Source organism: Crocuta crocuta, unplaced genomic scaffold (genome assembly GCF_008692635.1).
Source record: "Crocuta crocuta isolate KB4526 unplaced genomic scaffold, BGI_CrCroc_1.0 scaffold147, whole genome shotgun sequence".
Classification (NCBI taxonomy): domain Eukaryota; kingdom Metazoa; phylum Chordata; class Mammalia; order Carnivora; family Hyaenidae; genus Crocuta; species Crocuta crocuta.
This window is the reverse complement of record NW_027532594.1, coordinates 10333339-10354709: the sequence shown is the minus strand read 5'-3', so window position 1 is coordinate 10354709 and position 21371 is coordinate 10333339. Positions and strand designations below refer to the sequence as shown.

The window sequence follows — 21371 nt, the reverse complement described above, 5'->3', positions numbered from 1 at the left end:
AAAAGTTCTTAATGAAGTCTGATTCCAAGCCCTTTTAGAACAGTTGCAATTACATTCACAGCTATCAGATCTAGTCTTGTTTGGTCATAGTTGTAGCTCAAATGTTTCCCTTGCTTTCATGTTCCATTTACTTGCTGCATTTAGAAGGGAAGAACAGCAGAAATGTCCTGTTTTCTTAAGTAAACAAATGAAGTACAACTAGCATTTTACTTATTGGTTGTTAAATGGTCATTCAACCTGAAAAAAAATCTATACATGTGGGCCCTTTATGTCTCATGGAAGTAAATCAAAGTTAAGAAGACTCTAAGTATGCTAATTTATTTTGTTGTGTGGTACAAAGTGATTTGTCCATGAAATTTTTTTTAAATGCTGTGAATGTTTTTCAGTGCATTACCTTCTATAGTAAATGGATTAAGCAGTATCAAATATCCATTCACGAGTAATAATGTGCTTCTTCAGGACACTAAATTTGAAGGACTTTTCTTGGTTCTATAGAATTTGCAATAGCATCTGACATGGAACTAAAACAAAGGTAACCTTTAAAGAACTATGTCACAAAATTACCAAAATTGATTTAGCTGCTTCCACAATTCTCTAAAATGAAATTTAAAAATTTTATAAGAATGCTTATTTTAAAAAATCGTAAGTCAGAGCAAGATTTTTCTAATCTTATTGACAAATGGGCATTTCAGTTGCTCCATTAATTTCAACTTGCAATTGCCAAATATGTTTCTTTTTACAAATATTATCAAGATGCAATATTTTTAAACAGCTACTAGGTTGGAGTATGATATTTTGCTTAATTTGGAAAAGCTATGCACCTGCATTTTTGAAAATCAGCAAAATCTCTCTTATACACATGGCATATGAAAAATATCAACAGGGGAAAATGTTGAAACTGTCATTTTTCTAATCCATTCCAATACTGTCTGCTTCTTGGAGGAAGTAGGTGGTTGGGGATAGGATTGGAGAGGGAGTTTTGACTGACTATGCTTATATGTCGTCTGAAATTTAAATTATGTGGAGACAGTATTGACTCAAACGTCAAATTAAAATTTTAGAAAAATGAGAGCATCATCACCCTTTAATCCAGTTGTTACTTGTTTTCATAGTTGTCTCTTTATTTTGTGAAGAAGCTATATCCTATCAATTTCCAATTAATAGGGATATAACTGAATGTTAACTGGAACATTCTGGGCACATTTCTATGTTTATATGTGGGCATAGAGAACTAGATAATGTTTAATGCTATGACAGTTGGATAAGAGTTCAGTGTTTTTCCTTCTTCCTGAGGAAGACAAATCTAATACAAATCACATACTCTTAGACCCAGGTAATACTTTTGGAAGGAATAATCTACCTTTAAGGTCAATTTGCTACCCTCCTGACTGTAGTTTTGGGCCCTCTACTATTTGAATTCAGAACAATATCATTTGCATGTTAGAAGACCCTTCCCTTAAGTGGTGACCTTGGTGTCAGAAGAAAGCTGAACTGACTAGTTGTCTGAATTTGAATTTCATACATCAGAGAGTGATGGAACTATAGTAAAATAATCCTTTTTCTAAGGAACACAAAATATCTTACATATTTTGTTATTTAGTTAGTCTTTGCAACATGTCTGTGCGGCAGGCTTAAGATTCTCCTCTTTACGGGAAAGAATAAGAAATAAATAAAGTTAATTGCAGGAGGAATTTACCATGGAAAGCCTATCCACTTCTCTGTTTCTGGATGATTTTATCAGACTGATGCAACATGCATGTAGAGTTACAACCAACAAAGCTCCTGGAATGACTGAGGCGGCAGAGGGAGTGGTGCTTGTTGGAGAAAGTGGCTGTAGCCCTTTCCCTTTATTGACAAGGGTAGCCTCATTTCTAGGCACTGAAACACTATTTTCCTCCATTGGCTACCCTCCCCATCTTAGTTCTCAGTTGGCAAAGTGTTTTTGAGATATTTTCTTTTGATTGGTAAATACTGACATTACTTTCTTCTCTGTATCTGCTGTTCTCAAAGTGTGTGGCTTGCAAGTGCCAGAGGGTCCTTGAGACCCTTTCAAGAAATCTAAGAGCTCAGGACTAATTTAATAATAATCCTAAAGCATCATTTACCGTTTTCACTGTGTTGGCATTTGGAATGATGGAGCAAAAGCAATGGTAGGTAAAAATACCAACACCATAGTGTCATGGTGCATGCACCTATACAAGTAATCAGGATATTCTTCCCAACTGGGCACTCACAAGAAAAACAAAATCCAGTTACACTAAAGCAAGTCCTTAGGGAAGTGGCAAAATTATTAATTTCATCAAATGTCTACCTTTAAATTTACTAATTGTCACAGCCTAGGGTCTGACGAAATGGGAGTACACAAGCTATGCCACTGCTGCTGCCAAAGCCCAGGGGTCGTCGCCAGGAAAAACGCTTGCATGATTGTCTCAGGTGGTGAACTGGTTGCTTTTCTCTTGGACCACTATTTTTATTTGAAAGAAAAATTCAAAAGCTATGGTTATTCAGATGTAGGTATTTGGCAGATGTTTTCTTAAAGGCGAACGAAGTCAACTGAAATTTCAAAGAAAATAACTGGCAATATTTATTGCCAAGATGAAATTTGAGATTTCAAGCGAAAATTAGACTTTTGGAAATTGTACCCCCTGGTATCATCTCAACAACTTGTCAATCTTGAAAGCCTTTTCTGATGAGATGGGTGTAGGTGCTGATGTTAACTCACAGATGATAATGTATAATGAGATGTGTTAAAACTTAGAAGATTGCATAAGTAAGTGAACCAATATTTTCCAAATGGCCAATGGATGATGTTATACAATCATGAATGGGTGAATGATCCTTTCAGAGTGCAAGAGGGATCAGTGGATTTCACTGTAATGGTATAAAATGCTCCACTAGGGGCGCCTGGGTGGCTTAGTCGGTTAAGCGTCCGACTTTTGCTTAGGTCATTATCTAGCGGTTCGTGGGTTTGAGCCCCACGTCGAGCTCTGTGCTGACTGCCAGCTCAGAGCCTGGAGCCTGTTTCAGTCTGTGACTCCCTCTCTCTCTCTGATCCTCCCCTGCTCACGCTGTCTCTCTCTCTCTCTCCTAGAAATAAATAAAACATTTTTTAAAAAAAGTTTAAAATGCTTCACTGGCATGGTTTCAGTTTTCACATCACTTGTCAAATTTTGGTATAGTGTCAATGAAAAAATATCCATAATTATCTGAAAACCTTATCAAAATCTCCTCCCTTTTCTACCTACATATCTTCATGAGACTGGATTGTTTTTGCATACAAGTAATGCAATGTTTCACGATGGGATGACTGCAAAAGCAGAAATGGGACTCAAGTTATTTTCTATAAAGTCAGACATTAAAGAGTATTTGAAAAATGTATATAAAGGCTCTTCTCACTATTGCTTTTGGGAAATATAACTTTTAATAAAATAATGTATTTATATTAATAGCAATAGCCTTACTTTAAATTTTAAATGAATTAATATTTTAATTATTTTAGTTGTAATGTCTACAGTGTGTTTATCAATTATAAATTAATATGGATATATATATCCAAAACTTTCTGAAGTTCTCATATATTTTAGGCACCTAAGGAATTCCAAAAAACAAAAAAAGTTGATAACTACTGTTCAGTTGAATACAGTGATGAGTAATCAAAACATTTATTTGAGACTATCATATTGAGGTTATCCTAATAATAATTCAATCATTGAACAGTGGCTGATAATGAGCAAGACATTTCTAAGTGTCAGTTTACTTAAACTAAATAGAATAATATATTGCTGATTTCTTTAAAAAGTTAAATAGACAACATAACACTAATATTAATTCAAGTTAGTTAAAAACAACTACCTTTCCAGATATCCCAAATGGTTTAACATTCCTTGGTGGTATTATTTACTATGTTACATTTCTAAGCTTTGTTGTTGTTTTGCTTGAGTGTTAGATGAAAACGAAATAGCCAATTTGCATGTTTGCATATATTTGCATATCATGCTTTAAAACTTTAATCTTCAGTATATAAACTACAAGAAAAAAGAATGAATTAGAACATTTACAGTGATTATATTCATGGCCAGTATTCTTGTAGAAAGTACTTAAACTCTTTTTAAATTAACTGGTGTGATAGAATTTGAAATTGAGAATAATAGACAAGTGTACAGATAGTGTAAAACATGTATAAAGAGCTCAATGTAAGATACAGATAATGTTGTGCAAGGTGATGATGACAGTATATGGTATATAAACACAAAGTAGAGAGATAACAAGACGTCCTTTATCTGCCCTAGCTCTACTGCTATACAACATATAAATATTGATGACTAAATATATTACTTATAGATACATGTGTGTGTATAATTTATATATTAATACTCTAAATATTCTATATTAATATATTATAGTTCAGTTAACAAACACTTAAGAGTTCTTATGGTGGTATTGACATCTTTGGTAGGTTGCCATGTCCGTTCATTCATAATGCAATATAAGTTACACAATTCATTTTATTATTTTATTTTATATTTTATTATTTTTAAAAAAATTTTAATGTTTATTTTAGAGAGATATCTAATGTCTGTCTCTAATGTCTAGAGAGAGAGAGACAGAGAATGAGCAGAAGAAGGGCAGAGAGAAAGGGAAACACAAAATCTGAAGCAGGCTCCAGGCTCAGAGTTGTCAGNACATTTTGCTCATATTATTTTATTAAAATTAATGGAAACCTTAAAAGTCTGTTAGCAGAAATATAACTGGGACAGAGGTACAAATCATTTTCCAAGTTAAAATCAATGGATAACCTTAAGTTTGCATTTGTCACCACTGTTGATCCAATGTTTAAACTACCTATAACTATTTGACATTCTTTCCTTTGAATCTAAATAATTTCCTCTAACTTATGCTTTCCTAACTACCTGTGATTTTCTTTCATAGTAAATGCCATGCTCTGCAAACGCTATACAGTGTTTATGTGTGAAAATACAGTATAATCTCTTTTTTCCACTTTGGAGAATGTTTAGATTTTATTCTCTGTTGTATTCTCAGAATCTTTCGCATAGATAACTCTCAATAATTTGTTGAATGAATTAAAAAAAATGAAAGTCAGTATTACAATCTATGCTTCATTTCTCGCTCAATAACTTCCGAGATGCCTAGCTCAGGGCCCTACGTAGTTACCATCATTCTTTTTTTCCCCACATGTCATGTTAGCTCTAATTACATACCTTGCAATATAATCTTCTGTCTTTTTTTTTTTTTTTAATATTTTTTTATTTATTTCCAGGAGAGAGAGAGAGAGAGAGACAGCGTGAGCAGGGGAGGGTCAGAGAGAGAGGGAGTCACAGACTGAAACAGGCTCCAGGCTCTGAGCTGGCAGTCAGCACAGAGCTCGACGTGGGGCTCAAACCCACGAACCGCTAGATAATGACCTAAGCTAAAGTCAGACGCTCAACCGACTAAGCCACGCAGGTGCCCCATAATCTTCTGTCTTTTGAGTTTAAAAATAAAAATGTTGCCTTGTATTTATGTGTCTGTGCTTTTTTTTTAAATAAAGGTTTATTTAGATACAATTATTGCATACAACTTATTTGAACTGTAGTTACAGATTTCTGCAACTATCACTATAACCTAATTTTGGAATATTTTCATCACTCTGAAAAGACACCTGGTACCATTAGCAGCTCCTACCCATGTTCCCTCCAGTAATAAGTAAACTATTGATCTACTTTCTGTCTCTATATATTTATTCTGGACATTTCGTATAACACAGTTCTTAACATACACACACACACACACACACACATAGAAATAGAGAGAGAGAGTGAGAGCGAGAGAGAGAGAGAGAGAGAGAGAGAGAGAGAGAAACAGAGAGAAAAAGAGATCTATGTATTGTTCACTGACTTACTGGTAAAACCGAATCTCTTACCCTTGGTTCCAGGGGAAAACACTCTCAGCATAAGGGTTTTCTCCTTAAGTATATGGACTATCATGAATATTAATGACTTTTCTTAGAGTCAACGGTTTTGACTTTAGTCTACTTTTTCTTTTTAGAAATGTTAGCAGAAAGGTGATTAAAATCTTAGTTTATCCAAATCTCAAGGATGTACACAGCCAAAGAAACTCCCTGTGACCTGTAAGAATCACGACTCATTTCCTACTGCTTCCCTAGATACCAGATGCAAAGCTTTCTGTTTTTGAATTTTTCACCACCAAAACAATAACAAAAACAGTAGGTTTCAGAGGCCGGCTCAGGCCGGGTCCAGGGGTCCCTGAAGGAAGGACGGTGTCGGCAAGGGAGGGGTGAGAGAGCCCCTAGAGTCTCTCTGGTCACCAGGCAGGCATCTCTGCTCTGACTGGGGCTCAACTTTATTTTATAATTAAGTGTTTGGGGGATGGCACAGAAGTGGCATTTGCCTTAGACAATGATTTCTGATGACAAACTTATTTGATATGTAAGAATTTCCCAGAACATAGATTTGTAGAGGACTCTACCTAACCTTTATCAATAGTGATTGAGGTAGGTAATTTAGATGCTTACCCAATGGGGAAGGAAGGTATCTTTAGCATACAGGACAATGTTTTTAGCATAAAAAGGGTAAAGTTACTTCTTTGTGAGCAGGGGTCAATAGCTTGTTTAAGGAATATTAAGAAAAACAGGTCTTTCAAAAACACCTTTGCTCCCATAATCACAAAAAAAGAAGTTCCTCAATAGGTCCCTTCACAGGGAGCAATCAGCATATTCAAAGCCAGAATAAGTCACTCACAAATGCCTTGGGGGGCCGGGGCTCCAAGCAGAAACAATTGGGTGGGGGTGGATATCTGTCCTTAAGTCTAAATTAGGCTCTTTGTCTCAGGGCCAGACTCCATTGTAACTCTTGTGTTCTTAGCCCCCTTTATTATGTAAGTTTGGGATCTGCAAGCCCCTTGGAAGACCCTTTTGACAATCATCCACAGTGCTTTCATCTGAAGAATCATTTGAAAAGGGAATATGCTTTTCCTTATGAGCAATCTGTGTGGGGAATATGGGTCTGATCTGGAATATTGTGAGGCTTGGTCAATACTAGCAGACTTATTTCCAACATTAGCCAGTAGTAGCAAAAAGAGATACCAGTTTTTTATTTCTCATGGCAGGAGCTGTGCAAACACTACCATTTCCTTACTGTGACTGCCATCCAGAGAGGCTGGTGTGGCTCCCAGCAAGTAGGCTTACTTTCTGTTGGCTTCCCAAATTCCTGGGGCCACATCATTATACATCACATCTAACAATTATTGATTCAACTGTTTTATTTTGATTGATGAGACAAATTTTAATGATTATAGGTATTACAACATTTCTTTTCTTTTTTTTATATATTTTTATTTATTTCTAGGAGAGAGAGAGACAGTGTGAGCAGGGGAGAGTCAGAGAGAGAGGGAGTCACAGACTGAAACAGGCTCCAGGTTCTGAGCTGGCAGGCAGCACAGAGCCCGACGCGGGGCTTGAACCCACGAACCGCGAGATCATGACCTAAGCGAAAGTCTGACGCTTAACTGACTAAACCACCCAGGCGCCCCTAGGTATTACAACATTTCTGTGACTACTGCAAGGTTATTGCTTTTGTTTCTTTTAAATCCCAAAATCTACTATGGCAAAACCACCTTGACATTTGCTGTGTTGATTTTCTCCACTGCACAAACAATGGAAACATAGATAGTACTTATGGATATTTCTTATACATTTCTCCTCAAACAAATGGATTATGAAATGAGTTCATTCAAAAAACTGTCTCAACTATAACTAGAATGCCTCTAGTGGATAACTGTATAACCAAATATTTTCAAGTAAAGTTACCTTATTTGAAGATTCCTGTCATACAAAGATTGTCATTGATGATTTTTGAAATTGAAATAAGTATGTGCATTGGGGTCTTAAAGGAAAAATATTACAAGAGTCTCATGACTTCTGACCCACCAAAATTATCCTTTGGATCATATTATTTCTATATCAGAAGTCAACCTTGTTAAACTGATGTTGACTATTTTTTAATGAAAAACAAAACAAAACAAAACTCAGCAAGACTATGTCTTAGTAAAATCCTTGTTTTTGCTCTTTAAAATTATACTCCAATGTCTCCATATATTATATATGAAACATTATCCTCACAGGGAACTTAAATGCTCTACTAATATTTTTATACCTATGCTTCATAAATATCAATCAATACCTATCAAAAGAAAAAAAATAAGAAAGTTTCAAGTTGACAAATGTGTTTAACTCACAAGAAGACATGGGACCACTGAATTTTTCCTATGAGAAGAGTGTCCTTTTTTAAACTTTAAAAGCATGGATCTCCTGGGCATATGACAAAATTGGTAAAAACTGCAACATTAGCTATTTTTATTGATAATTTGTTTTGATCATGCGAGTTAACTACTCTTTGTCTCAAACTAAATCTTACATAAATAGTTAATTTAACATAAATTGGTAAGGCATGAGGTTTTCTTTTCCTGGTTTTTAATTGTTACCAAATTATGCCCTTAATAAATAGCACCATTATTGTTTAGTTTACATTTTAATTGTTTTTCAGGATTTTGCAGTCCTTGGCAATACATGCTTCTAAAGTTTAGAAGAACATTATACTACTTGAAATGGTAGCTTCCCTGAAATCAAGATCAATCAATTAATTATATGTGCCATATCAGTTTTGGCACAAAACTAGCACACGTACAGTACATTTATCCATATATAGTCAAATTACTTGATCAATGGAAAAGTTGCATAAAATGACTGGAATGTATATCTGCTAAAGGAAAACCCATCTTAGTAAGCTGGAAAAGTGGAATATTTCTTAATCACTTTAGGAAAAATAGAACAAAAAGTCATATTCTATTGAATATTTCTTTCTATGGCCTTCCTTTGTCATTGTAGCTCTCGTATTGATAGTCTTTAATTATCTATCAGAAACTTTCCAAGAAAGATGTTTTGTCTTTAGTCCATTTGTAAATATACAGATAGTAGCCTCTCACCCCAAATATTCTAATTTACATTTATAAGCTTTGGAAGGAACAAAATATTCAGCCCATTACCTATCTATCATTTATCTAATTATTAACAGAAGATCATGTACATCTATGGAATCCATAATAAGGGAAAGATCCTTCTTTCTTTTGTCCAGTGTCCACTTGGTGTCTTCAGCTTCGTTGCTTTCTCCATTGGAGCTGGATTTTAAATGCCCAGTTTCTTCTAGGGGTATTAGAAGCAAGGACCACTGTTATGTTATAGGAAACTAAGGGCCATGGATGAGGTCAACAGGGCATGCATACTGTCACAGGCAGGGATTATATCAATATTGATAGACAGGGGGAAGACATAAAAGAAGATAAAATATGCTATATGCAGTACTGCCCTTGACATACAGAAAGAAAGTACTAATATTATTTGTTATTTTGATCTTCTATTGTGGAATTGTTAGAGTTAGATTAATTTAACTTCCCCTTCTTTACTCCTTTAGTTTCCTTAGCTACTTTGGTTCTGGTGTTGAGTGTCATACATATTTGGAGAAGATCAACACCATTACCTTTTTACTCAGAAGTATCTGCTGTGAGGTTAATACTATAACTTGACACTTTTTTTTACCAAAGAACAGCATGTTAGCTTTTTTGACAAATCAAGCAATACACATAAAAGAAAAAAAATCCACCAGTCTCAAACAAGAATCAAAGCAAAAGTCCATTTGCAGCAGAATGAATACATAAACATGCTATATTTATATAATATTACACTATTCAGCAAAAAGAATGAATGAAATATAGCTGCATACAATAACCATGATAAAATTCACAAACATAATGTTGAATGAAGGATGTCAACTACAGAATATTACACGATTTGTAATTGCACACTTCAAAATGTATGCAGTTATAAATTACCCAAATTGGCAATGCTAACCTATGTGAACATTGAGTAATGGTAGTGATTGGGAGAAGCCATGAAAGTGTATTCCTGAGTACTAGACTTGATCTATATCCTGACTTGTATAATGATTACAAAGGTATATTAATTGATTGAATATTCATTGCTTTTCTTTGTTCTTTTTAATGTATATTATGATGCAACACACACACGCACGTGCACACACACAAATTGACCATTAATATAAGACAAAACCTCTTCATCAAAACTCCCTTAGTCAAGATGTATATTAGGATCTAGAATGTTCATATTTTTTTATTATTATTATTTTGTGTTTATTTTTGAGAGAAAAAGAGAAAGCATGAGCAGGGGAGGGACAGAGAGAGAAGGAGACAGAAGATCTGAAGTGGCTCTGCATTGACAGCAGTGAGCCCGATCTGGGGCTCAAAGTCATCAGCCATGAGATAATAACCTGAGCCAAAGTCAAATGCTCAACCTATAAAGCCACTGAGGCACCCCAAGAATGTTCCTATTTTAGAAAATTAATATAGTATACATATATTATATTATATTAGTGGAGTTCAGGGTAGCATCCAGTAATTAACACATTAATATCTGTGCACCAAAAGTATGAATATTCAAACCAAGAGAGGTACATAAAGATTATGAATAGATTCACAGAAATTGGCCGTTTTCCGCTAAATAAGTAATTTCAGGTCTATTACTAGTTTTATCATGCACTATTAAATTTGATCAAATTATGTTTCAACAACTATTAAAATAATCTTAGAGATGTTCCTCTTTTTTATGATCAATATAGCTAAATCTGGCCTTAGATTTTTTTATGTTGAGGTACCTTTGTATCCCTAGAATGAACACTACTCAAGTGCAGCCATTAGTATTTGAAAATATTTATAAATTTCAATGGTTAATGTTTATTTGGGAGTTTTTAGTCTAATTTTTAAAATTGATATTTGGGGTTTGTGTTTATGTGTGTGTGCATAACTTGTAATATAACTTAATATCACTTCAAAGAATCAGTTATGTTTTTTAATATATGTAATTAATTTATTTTGTAACTTAATATTATTTTTCTAATTATAGTTTCCTGAGTTAAAGCCTTTGTCATTTTTAAATCCTTCTATTATTATTATAATTTTTAATAGTCCTTTAAGTTATGAATCTTTCACTGACTATACATTTGTTCTTATCCCCCAAATTTATTTACCTGTGCTTATTAAATAAGTTTATTTATTTTCAGTGAATTTTTTGTTTTAAATTGTTTTTGTCAAAGTCCTTGGAAAAAATATTGATTAAAATTGTCTCTATTAGTTTCTATCATTGATTCTCCATTCCTATACTACATCTTTCTCATTAAAGATATTCCCAAATTTAAGTCAAATTTGGGCAAGTACAATGCCAATGTTAGCATATCAAACTTGTTTTAATACCAATGTTTGCTTTTCAAAAATTATAGCAATTGTTACTTTACTACAAAAATTAGTTTGAGGAGTAATTAAAATGACCTTCTTTTCTAATTACAAAATACAACTTTAAAAGTGTACATTTTTCTTTCTTTTAATTTATTGAGAGAGAGAGAGAGAGAGAAGGAGTGGGGAGAGATAGAGCAAGGGGGAGAGGAATAATTTCAAGCAGCCTCCATGCTCAGTGCATAGCCCCACACAGATCTCAACCTCACTACTGTGAGATCATGACCTGAGCCAATATGAACAGTACCATGCTTAACCGACTAAGCAATCCAGGTGCCCAGAGAAAAATTAAATTTCTATTTACAAAATGCAACTTTACAAAAATCAACTCAGAATGGATTAGAAACTTGCATGTAATCGTCAACTACCTTTCAGTTAAAACTTGAAAATTCTTGACTATAACCCCTGAAACCATAAAACTTTTAGAAGAAACATAGACTTTTAAACATCAATCTTGACAGTGATTTTTTTTTATTTAATACCCCTCCCAAAAAAGGAACAAAAGCAAAAATAAACAAGTGGGACTACATCAAACTAAAACTTCTCTGCACAGTAAAGGAAATCAGCAACAAAATAAAAAGGCAAATTGCAGAATGGGAGAAAGTATTTGTAAACCGTATACTCAATAAAAGATTATTATTCATAAAATAAATAATTCATCCAATTGACAGAAAAACACAATTTGATTTAAAAAATGGATGGATGAACTAAAGAGACATTTTTCCAAAGATTGTATGCAGATGGCCAATAGATACATGAAAAGATCATTGACATCACTGACCATCAGAGACATGCAGAGCAAAACCACAATGATGTGGCTCCTCACACTTGTCAGAATAGTTTCATCAAAAGACTAGAGATAAGTGTTGGTGAGAATGTTGAGAAAAGGGAACCCCAGTGCACTGTTGGTGGGAATGTAAATTGGTGCAGCCAACATGGAAAATAGTATGGAGGTCCCTTAAAAGATTAAAAATAAAACTACCATATGGTCTAGCAATTACACTTCTTTGTATTTATTTAAAGGAAATGAAAATAGGATCTCAAAGAGATGTGTGAACTCCTATGTTCATTGCAATATTATTCACAATAGCCAAGATATGCAGACAATCTAAGTGTTTATCAGCAGATGACTAGATAAAGGTGTAGTATACATACACATTGGAATATTATTCATCCATGAAGAAAGAAGAAAGTTCTGACATTTAAGCTGAAATGGATGAACCTAAGGGGATAATGCTAAGTGAAATAAGACAGACCAAAAAAAAAAAAAAAAAAAAAAAAAAAAAGAAGAAGAAGAAGAAGAAGAAGACAAATGCTATAGTATCACTATATGTATAACATAAAGAATAAAAATAAATAAAAATTTAAAAAGTCACACTCATAGAAACCGAGTAGAAAAGTGATTGTGAGGGGAGGGATATGTGGTGGAAGAAATAGCGAGAAATTAGTGAAAAGGTATAAACTTTCAACTTAAAAAAAGAGACCTTGTTTTCTTTTAACAATTGAGGGGCAGGGAGAGAGACAGGGGATCCGAAGCAAAGTCCACATTGACAGCAGAGATCCCAGTGCAGGGCTTGAAGTCACCAACCGTGAGACATGATTTGAGCCGAAGTCAGACACTCAACCATCTCAGCCACCCAGTCACCCCTATCTTTTAACAATTCTATATTACATCCATTCACATCTGGTACCAGTTTTTCATATTAGTATTTCTAAAATAATGGACAGAATTCATTAGCTCCATATGGGTTCACGTTTGTACCATAATTTATTACATCTTTATAGCTTCTGTTTCCCTCACCCCTCAGTCTCTTCAGGCTTCAGTTGAAATATTTTTTCAATGAGGCCATCCCTGACTACACTTTCCAAAACTGCAAATATCCTACTTCCCACTACACTTACTGCTTAAAGTTTTTTCTTTATAACATTTGCATTACATTACAGCATCTGGTAGTTATATAACAATTATCCATGAATCTGTCCATTGTGTTTCTGCACATCTTGAAAGCAGAAAAAAATTATCATTTTTGTTCTGTACTACCTTTTCAATGATGCTTACATAGCAATCTTGGAAGACAGAGGTAGTCTGTCTTTGCACTCTGCAGCAAAGTCAGGCGTGCTTACTGCTCATTATAAAAGATTCTGATTTCCAAAGCTAAAGGTTCCTTTCTGGTAATCCAACACTTTGTGTATGTCAGTGCCCCGTCTTCATTTCTGTATGAAGAAAGCCCCATGTAAATGGGGCTCAGAGAACCAGCAAAAGAAAATGATGAGACCCTGGATGTTATTAGTGCTTTGGGTAATAAAGTCCTTTGGCCTCTGACCCAGGAGTCTCATGTTTTCCAGCAACATCCATAAAACCGCAGCAGGCTAATTTATTAGCTTACAAGTTGAATAAAATCTCATACACTTCACAATTCTTGACAGTGATAGAGTTTACATTTTACTAACTGATTTCTTATTTTCTGTCTCTCCACACCACATGGATTGTAAGTTCCCAGAAGACAGTAACTTTGGATATTGTGTTCTCGGCTTTATCTCATGTTGCTAACACATGCCTGGTACATAGTAGGTATGATAGATTATTACTGAGTTAACTAAGAACAGGCTTTTAAAGTTGTTTAATAGGAGGAGATGTCTGAAAAAGAGACTCTGTCTGAAATACCCTGCACTGTTAGCCGTGAACTATTTTGTGCAATTAATTCATATGTTAAATGGGGGTTTCTATCAGAAGTGATGAATACTTTTTAAAGAAGTAATTGCAATGTTTTATTTTTAGAAAATACTATTTCAAACATAAAGAAGTAAAAAAGGTGATATTACTGCTATGATAGGTCAATTTTCATGGCTAATATAATTAAAACTAACAGACGATGTGAGAACACACCTGGTTTGCAGATGTGGCCACAGCAGTTCCAGAATTCTCAGGCCTGGAGTGGAAGGTGTGTAGCTGCTGGCTCTGCCTCATTCTTACCTGGCCCTGAGGGGGGTCTCCCTTAGGTCTGCCTGGTGTGAATCCGCCAAATAGATCATGGGAAAATAGCAGAACTCTCAGAGAGCAGAAGAGTAGGAGGAACAGGACATCACAGAGATAGGCTTACCCAAATATCACTGCTGCAGTCACAGAAAATCTACTGTTGGCAAGAGAACTTAATGGCAATTCACAGACAATGCACAATTGAAGTTAACTCCTTCCATCAGAAGAAATTTACCTGTTATACATATTAAGATTCACTGTAATGACCTCTGTGAAGGAAAGAATCTGCAACGTGGGCTGTATTGCAGTATTGCATGGAACATTATGAGCAATTAACAGAAAATAATGGAGATGCTATTCAACTGTAATCTCAGTTGAATTTTGTAGATTCTACAAAATTCTACTACCTCTAAGAGGTAGTTACATGGGCAAAGCTCTGGAAAGGGGGCAGAGAAAGCCAAACATGACAACTTCCATGTACAAAAGAGTGACAGCTGAAGAGCAAACCTGGAGTTTGTCCTTTCCATCTTCACTGGTGTTAACAAAGAACAGAGCAACAACGACAAATTCAAATACCCCATGTCGTGATTCACTGTTGCAACTGAAAAATGCTGTTGAAGGAGATGCATGGTTTAATTATTTGACAGATTTTGAGGAGCATTACCGAGAGGATCCTATGGTGGAAATACTGGATTCAGAACTACAAATCAAGGAGACTCAAACAACTTGTATCAAGGCTTCTGAATAGAATGCTGGGTTAGAAGACTAAGAGAATTAGCTGAATAGCAGAGAGAGCTAAACAAGAAGTTGAGCAAGAATCAATGATGCTAAAATTGATCTTAAAAGTCTAAAATTGATCTAAAAGTCTAAATTTCTTTTTCGCTGAAAAGAAAACCAGAGGCAAAAATATCAAGTCAAAAATAGAAATAAAAACATCTTGTCCTTTGCTCATGCCAGGATTGTCCTGCATGACGATAATCCCAACCAGCCTGTTTCAAATCACTTAAAAACAAATATTATAATATATGAATTTTAAACCAAGTGCAATGATTCAAAGCCAGGAAAGCATTCAAGGCAGCCTGAAAAATGTGGCAAAGGACTTCTGGAGGATGGTACTGTAAGAGAGAAAGTAGGTGATTGTCATGACAATGAAAGTGAAGAGAGGAAAAGAGTAGATGTGCCAAGTACTGTCCTGAGAGGTATGCTCAAAAAATAGGTTGTCACACATTAGGAATGTCAAAGACAGTGCTGCTCATGATTATGTATCAAGAGAACTTTAACTTCCAGTTGAAACAAGCTCTACTCTAGAGAAATAAAGTTTCCGGCAATGCCACTTTTGGACGTAGCTGGTAAAGAGGGCCCAGTGAACCAATGGTGTGCTGGACTTTTTGGAAGTCATCCACCATAACCAAGATAGTATGATGGTCATGGAGACATGATGGTTCACTGATGGCTGGGATTAGCCAGACAAGAGTATGCATTGTGATTAACATCCTTAGTGACACCATCAGAAACAATGTTAACTGTGTGAAGAGCTTTCAGATAGCATGGTCTTGTTTTTCAGATAAGAAATAATCTCTAAACCAAATGTTATGTTATGTTGCTTGGAATTTTGTTTAAAATTGAAGAAGCAGCCTCAGTGTTGTCTATATTCTATAGATGATACAAAGAAATATTACCTACCAACAAGTTGTTTACCAGAAATTGCTTATCAAATGTACAGAACATTTAGGCTGTGCCTTCTTGAATAGCTTGTCAGTGTCACATTTTTATCACAGCAGATAGTTGCCCATTAGATAAGCTTATAAGCAGCCTAGTGTTGAATACATTGCTAAAGTAACGTTACTTCCTTAGCTAACTTGGTTTTTATCATTTTTCTTATGATTTTTTATATGTATATAATTTTGCTTGAGGTCCCTTTTGGCTTTCCTTAGTCCATCCTCTTTTTCATTTATCATAATCTCACAGAGATAGTACACATACTTGCTGACATCTAGCTCCAGATTAAAATATCTTGGGGGAGGGTTGGAAGTGGTAGAAAAGACAGGTGCTGCAGTTTAACTCTGCATTCAGATTCGTATTTAGGCATATATCTTAATCTTTGTGCAAGAGGCTACTGCAAGGGGTCTATTCCAGTCCCGTTAGAGGAAAAGTTCCTTTCTGACTTTCCCTTGTTGCAGAACTCTTGTTAATTGCAAGTACAATGATTGCATTTCTGTGGACTTCATTCTCATCACGAGGTCTACTGGGTAATGGCCATTTGAGGCCATCAGGATGTTTTTAAACACCTTTTTAAATTTTTTTAATGTTTTATTTATTTCTTAGAGAGAGTGAGAGACGGTGTGAGTAGGGGAGGGTCAGAGAGAGAGGGAGACACAGAATCTGAAGCAGGCTCCAGGCTCTGAGCTGGCAGTCAGCACAGAGCCTGACACAGGGCTCAAACCCACAAACCGATAGATCATGACCTGAGCCGAAATCGGATGCTTAACCAACTGAGCCACCCAGGCGCCCCTTTAAACACTTTTTACAAGTACATTCTTGTATGTTTTTATAGAAGAGGGAGTTGTCTCTCTTCCCACATCTCTGTCAAATACTAGTTTCTAAGCATCTGCAATATCTATGTTTAGTGCAGAAAATAACTTGGTTTGTAAATATTTTATTAGAACAATTCCTCCAGCTTAAAAATATCTAAAGATATTTTGCCATCCTTAAATAAAATTTGTGTTAGCTTTTTCACTAAAAAGAGCCATATTTATAATTACAGTGTACAAAATTGAAAAAACGATCAATGTTAAGATATTTATTTTTTAGAATATATCAATTGTGTAAAATAATCTTCCACACTGTGAAGAATTAATAAGTTCTTCCTCACGGTGAGTTAAGAGCTTTTGACATTTCAAGTAGTGCCCATTCGCCTATAAAGCGGTGATCTTTTCAACAACTATAGTACACACAAAACAAAATCTTTTTTCTTCTACATCAGTAACTCTATTTTATAAAAAATTTGCTAAACCTTAATATGTAATTGTTTCTAAATTTCTAAGATAGTTTTCTCTAGTGTTTTTCTTTTCTTGGAGAAAAATGCTACCAGCCATGGTATATCTTTAAAAAAAAATCTGTTCTTCCTGAAGTCACATTGAGATACATTAGCAGCTCTGTGCCCCGATTTTATTAGTTTATAAGATTATAATTGCAACTTTGCTTTAAAAAACATTGCACCAGCAAAAGCCCCTCTGGTTTGCATCAATTTATGCATTTAATTGCACCACCTGGTTTTACAGTAGCAAAACATTTCCACACAATTCACAAGCCCCATCAAGGGCGAACAGATTTGTGGAACCAGGCATAGAAGTCCCACTGTTTCTACCAACTTTATTTAAATGTATGATTTAAACGGAAGGATTGAAAGGAAAGGACTGTGGCAGCATTACAACAGGTAAACCGGGCCCCGATATTTGTTTTGTAAAGACTGAATGACTAATAAAATGTCATATTGATGAAAATATTTAGCCTCTTTGACAACTTTATTCAGCATCTTCACTTCTCGTCATATCACCCATCTGCTTGAAATATGGCATGTCTCCAAGCAAAAGATTATTTCAATAATTCTGTTGGCTGTTTGCATATTTTCTAAGTATGCTAACAGATTTTTAAGTTGGAATTTTAGATCAGGGTAGTTAGGTTATCAGTTATTATCATAAAACTACTTTGATTGCTCCTATTTTTATTTTATTTACCCTAGAATGATTGAAATGAAACGGACTGAAACATGTCACTGCCTGTACCAAAAAACAATCCCAATATCAGCTAACAAAGTCATCTCCCAAAATGTAGTAATAGGAGATATGCCAAACGGAAATATTGATCCTTTATATGTCTTTTGCTAGATATTGATTTGATAAGTATGCAAATATGAGAAATAAAATGTTTATATTTTACTTTCCCCCAACAATGATGAAAATTTACAAGTTTTTTGTAACCATTTTATCAATATTGTTCTTTTAAATGCAATTTTAAAAAAAAAACACATATTTTTAAAAAAATTTCTCCACTGTCTCCTTTTCTCATAGATGTGAGTCATTTTTTTTAGGGAAAAAGAAATGTTATATTCAAATGTAAAACAAGTCTTGGTACTGAAGATAAGAATCTAATGACACCTTACACTTACTCATCTTCCTTTCTAGAATGGAAAAGATAGTACAATTTCTACCAAAAAACTATAAAATAACAAACCTGAGATATATTCTCTTGAGGAAACAAAACAGGTGTTCCAAGGTTCTCCTGCTCAACACGATCTCTTTTTCAAAGAAGGAAAAGGAGAAATGAAGAAGGAGAAAGGGAAGGGGAAAGAGAAGAAAAAGAGGAAGAAGAAGAAAGATTACAATCTGGTTTACCTCAATAAGTAAAGGTTTCATTAAAACAATATCTTCACAATATTCACGGCAGGTTTCCCGCATCTTATAATAATTCCAAATCTGTGAGCTCTTTCTTGCTTTGAACGATGTAAGCCTGGATTCCTTCCTTGAGGCCACACATTGTCCAATTCTCAGTGGTATGTGTCAATGCAATTGCTATTCAATTTAGTAAATTCCTTTCCAATCAGGATGTTGTTGCACAGCATTCACTAGAGGCCTACCTTACAAGATACAAAAATATCTATCCAAATCACTCCAAAGTTTGATAAAATTTTGATTGTAGCAATGGGTAGGAAAAACTTTCAGGAGGCTAACTGACTTTTTTAAAATTTTTTTTGTATTTTATTTATTTTTGAGACCGAGAGACACAGTGTGAGCAGGGGAGGGTCAGAGAGAAGGAACACAGAATCTGAAGACAGGCTCTAGGCTCTGAGCTGTCAGCACAGAGCCCGATGCAGGCCTCGAACCCTGCGTGATCATGACCTGGGCCGAAGCCAGACGCTCAACCGACTTAGCCACCTACGCGCTCTGGCTAACTAACTTTTTTAGACTGTACCAGTTAGATTTGTTTTGCCCTTATGGTGATAATAAGTAATCAGGAGGTCCTGTGTAACAGGTGTGGCTGCATAGCCTAGGCTCTAAGAGAGGATAGTCCTTCCATGGAAAGAGCCATCATGACCACCATCAGGTCTCAAACCATTTACTCTAATGGGAGCCTGTTGCCTTATTACCTGTATCTATTGCCACCCCAATGGTCTTCATAGCCCAAACTAGAAGAAGCAAAAATAAAAATCATAGCTTCTCAAGAACTTAAGAACTTGAGGGTAACTACCACTGTATTGATGTAATTCACATAAAAATCTTACATCCATATTTAAAACAACCATCAGTGCTTCTATAGAACAGGAATCTGGAAGAAATGAAATATGTGCTTTTGGCTGGCTTGAAATAGTAAAATATCGCATTTTCTTTCATGCACTGCATTTTACTGCACTACATTTAGACTTTTAACAACAACTAAGAGTATTTAGAAGATCTCACTATTTCATTACATCATCAGAACAAAACTGAATTGACTGTTAAAAATCAGATAACCTATGCTCTTAGGTTGTATCTAATTTATACCATTTTTCATTGCCACTTTTCTAATGCTCTAGTATCAAAATATATAATTTTTCTTTGAACGGTTGAAGGAAATGTTTCACTTGTGTTCCCATAACATATATTGATGTAGTTTTTAAAATAGCTCTTCCTCATCCTTCTCATTTTGTTTCAATGGGAATATTTCTTACACATGAGTAAATGGAAATTGAATTAACCTGTGACCCACCAAGTTCAGTTTTAAACATCTTTATTCACTGAGTTGCACACATCAGAAAATGATTAAGTGTTTCATCAAAAAAGCAATGTCATAAAATGGGCTAAGTAACAAAGTTGGAATTTATTAATTTTCCCCTCTAGCCTTAAATTTAACCACATTCTGGACAAACACTGGCTTGAGTATAAAGTTCAGAAGCATTTGCATCCAACAAAACAAAGAATAAGCCTTTCCCATCTAGCCAAACCAGAAACGTTAGTAATCTCCTAATTTTATTTATTTTTTTTTTTGAGAAATAAAGAACATAGGTAATTAGAGGTGGGGGAGGGAATCTGAGTTATTTTATGGTTGTCGTCTACTCTCTCCTTTCAAGAAAGCATAATTTCCTCCTGGAAGGAAGCAGATTTCATGCCTCAGGCTGGGTATAAATCAAACAGAAATGCTATAGCATAGACTGTAATTTTATAAACTATCATGTTGTGGAAAATAGAGTTAAGCTGTAATCTATGATGCAGTTACCATCCCTCTAAGGAATAATTGAGTAATGGGCAAGCAGCTCTGAGAGGTTTGGGTGTTATGATCTTTTGGCACCTCTAGAAAATGGCTGGGCTCCTTCAGGTAAATGATTTGGGGAAGTTTTCAGAGTGTGTTTTATAACTACAAAGGTTGCTTAGGCACATTTCTGTGAAGCCATGGGCATCTCTTTGACAAAATGAGCAGATTTGTTTTAATATGAATAAATTGTTAAGCTATTTACAAACAGCATTTTTCTCCCAAATGCTATTTACTATTTACTTTAAGAGCTCTGAAAAACCATAAAGCATTTCTTATGTTTACACTGAGAAAGGGAGAAGAAAACTTTCATTTCAAGCTTCTAGAACAAAATTAATTTTAATGACATAGAGTATGTATGTAAAATTTGGTAGAGTTCCTGAATATCATAGTTTAAAATGATACAAATACAATAGGCTACTGTGAATCAGCTCTAGCAAAACTAATCAGCTGGGACAAACAGTGAGATATTAAATAGTGATTTTTAGCATTTATCTTGCATTTCCCGTATTCAAAGAATCATCAAGTCTCCACTGTCCAGTGTGCTAATGGCTTATAGCTTTTACTTTTTCGTCCATTCTCTCCAGCCTGCCTTCTGGGTATTTCACCAGTCATTAGGCATCTCCATCACAGACTAGCCAGAGAAAAAAGGAATGAGGAGACATTCAAATCAGTTTCATTGTTCATTCCCGGTACTTTTATTTTTTTTTTTAACAGACCAGTGGAGGATAGT

General features: G+C 34.9%; 1 protein-coding gene across 2 annotated transcripts in view; it reads right to left on the bottom strand.

The window, feature by feature from the left end:
- Nucleotides 1-21371, bottom strand: part of LOC144244695 (uncharacterized) — an 87942-nt gene that overhangs the window by 13219 nt on the left and 53352 nt on the right. The window contains exon 8 of one of the 2 annotated variants that reach the window (XR_013339024.1): nt 18587-18650. The exons of the other annotated variant lie outside the window; for it this stretch is intronic. The gene's annotated coding sequence lies outside the window, so the exon portion shown is untranslated. The remainder of the gene's footprint in view (nt 1-18586; nt 18651-21371) is intronic. 2 annotated transcript variants of the gene reach the window in all.